This window comes from Oreochromis niloticus, unplaced genomic scaffold (genome assembly GCF_001858045.2).
Source record: "Oreochromis niloticus isolate F11D_XX unplaced genomic scaffold, O_niloticus_UMD_NMBU tig00003599_pilon, whole genome shotgun sequence".
NCBI lineage: Eukaryota > Metazoa > Chordata > Actinopteri > Cichliformes > Cichlidae > Oreochromis > Oreochromis niloticus.
In genome coordinates this window covers 20,613-23,254 of record NW_020327905.1, presented here as the reverse complement: position 1 = coordinate 23,254, position 2,642 = coordinate 20,613, and the positions used below count along the sequence as shown (strand labels likewise).

General features: G+C 40.7%; 1 pseudogene; it reads left to right on the top strand.

Moving 5' to 3' along the window:
• The first annotated feature begins 999 nt into the window (after nucleotides 1–999).
• Nucleotides 1,000–2,642, top strand: LOC109197919 (hepcidin-like; annotated as a pseudogene).

Genomic DNA, 2,642 nt, shown 5'->3' with positions numbered 1-2,642 from the left:
CACTGTGAAAACACCTCCAAATGAATTCAGTGAAAGGTTGTCAAGATAATGTCGTCTAAAACATTTATGAATGAACTTGTATAGAAAGTGTTTCGAGTAAACAGTATCTAACACTTCTACATTCTTTAAAAAAAAAGTATGCTTGGTTTAACTTTCAAATAACCAATGAACCAGTCCATCAGCTCAAAGCTATTGTACATTACTGCATTTTTGTCATAATTAGTGGTAATATTGAATGATGATGAAATGCTCTCTACTCATATAATTAGAAAAATATGGGAAAATATGCTCACTTTACTTTTGCTATCAATGACTTGGCTCTATTAACAGGTTGTACCACATACTATCAGTCAGCTGATACCTCCTGATGTTCAGCAGCTGGACTGTCATTGTTCACAGCCTCTTGTAGCTCTTGCAGTTCTCGTATCTGTAGAGAAAGAAAACAGATCTTAGCATCTTCACAACAAATTCATGCAGAAGCAGCACATTACATGAATTTAAAAGAGTCTGTTACCTCAGCAAATGTGGCAGAGCTCTGCTGAATGCAAATACAGATGAGTGCAACGGCCACTGCAACTAACTGAACGCCTTCATCTTCAGGAGGTTTGAGTGGTTTAAGGTGGTCAGATCCTTTGACTCTCTCGTTGACTCTTGTCAGCTCCTTTGTGATGGTTGACTGAGGGAAAAGGTGCTGGTATTTATACTCATTTGCTCCACTGCTGCCTCGTCACTCAGAGTACAGAAACTACTGTCGGGAACATGCTTGCATCAATAGGACTGGGGAAACCCATATATTTAAACATCCGAAGAAAAGGTCAAAGTTCATGCCGACTGAGAAAAGTACAGATTTTCTCATTCCTCAGGAATTTCCCATTCCCAGAATTTCATAGCATAGGAAAATAAGGAATTTTGCAATGTTCCTGAAATCAGGTAGAGTAAGAGCTGTGAGTGACGGGGCAGCAGGGGCCCAAATCAGTATAAATATCAGCACTTCTGCACACATTTACCATCAGACAGAAGGACTCAGCTCACAACAATCATTCAGACCAGGAGAAAGAGTCAAACTTGAGCCTCTCAAAGCCTCCTAAGATGAAGACGTTCAGTGTTGCAGTTGCAGTGGCCGTCGTGCTCACATTCATCTGTGTTCAGCAGAGCTCTGCTGTCCCAGTCACTGAAGTAAGAACTTGACTTTAACCAAGTGTATTAGCTTACAAGCTGCAAATGTTTGTTTCAGTGCTACAATGTGGTTTCTACTGCACTCAATTCATTAGCAGGAGCAGGAGCTGGAGGAGCCAATGAGCATGGACTATCCAGCAGCAGCACATGAGGAGGCATCAGTGGACTCATGGAAGGTAAGTAACACTAACTGAATGAATGTGGCCAAATTACTTCAGCTAAATGAAAGTGTTTGTTAGAGCAGGTGAAAATAAAGAGCAGTGATGCTGCTGCAGATGAACTCTGTGCTCATTAGGGCTGCACGATTTTGCATAAAATGAGAATCACGATTTTTTGCCTAGAATTGAGATCACGATTCTCTCACGATTTTCTTTTCCAATATAAATATTTATTGCACTTATTAACTGCACATCAACTTCGTAACAGTTGAAACTGAACATAAAAACAATAAATAAAATAAAAACAATAAATGCCTCACATTTGTGGTTGCCGCAAATGTTGTACTGCTTGAAATTCGGTCTCCACCGTTGCTCGACACTGTGTGTATAGAGCAGGTAGTGCAACAATAGAAAAATAGTTGCGGGACGGCACTGTGTAGCGTTTGTCTAGGGTGTTGATCATTTTCCTAAATCCCTCGTTCTGCAGTGTTGATATATCTTTGGTCAGGTGATAAGTAATAGCCTCCGTAATTTCTTTGAGCCCGCGGGAGTTTGACGTGTATAGGGAAGCGCTGTATAAGATTCCCGTTATTGATGTTTGGGTGGTTGACCGGCATAATTTTCTCTTGTTACTTTCTCGTCATCCCTGACGTGTTCTCCGATGTTTTTTCCCTGCCAATTTGAGCATCACGGCACAGCTTCTGTATCACTGGTATAAGGCTCCGCCCATGTCATTTGTTGAGCAGGAAGGGTGAGCGCTTGTTTTCATGCAGATTACGTCCCGGATCAAAATGCGGTACAATCGTCGTCGTCTTTTTTTTTTTTTTTTTTTAAATCGTTGTCATTTGGAAATGAGATCGCACATAAGTATGAATCGAGATCGCGATTTTCTAACGATTAATCGTGCAGCCCTAGTGCTCATGTCTCTTGTGTTTCCCACAGATGCTGTATAACAGCAGACACAAGCGTGGCATCAAGTGTCGCTTTTGCTGTGGCTGCTGCACCCCGGTATCTGTGGAGTTTGCTGCAGGTTCTGAGGATTCCTGCTCCCACAACCACTCAGTATTAACAAACTGTATGTCACAGACTATGTGTGAGATTATACTGTTTTAGTCACATTGTGTCCTCAGTTACTGCCTCAACTACATGCTTGTATTACACAGTTTATCACAATAAACTTTATGGTCATTTAGATATAATGTGCAGGTGGTTACATATGGTTAAAATGATTCAAATGCAGTAAGTATACACGTTTTTCATATAAATATAGTCCATAACTTGATTTGGTCTGTAGCCCACATAATTAAA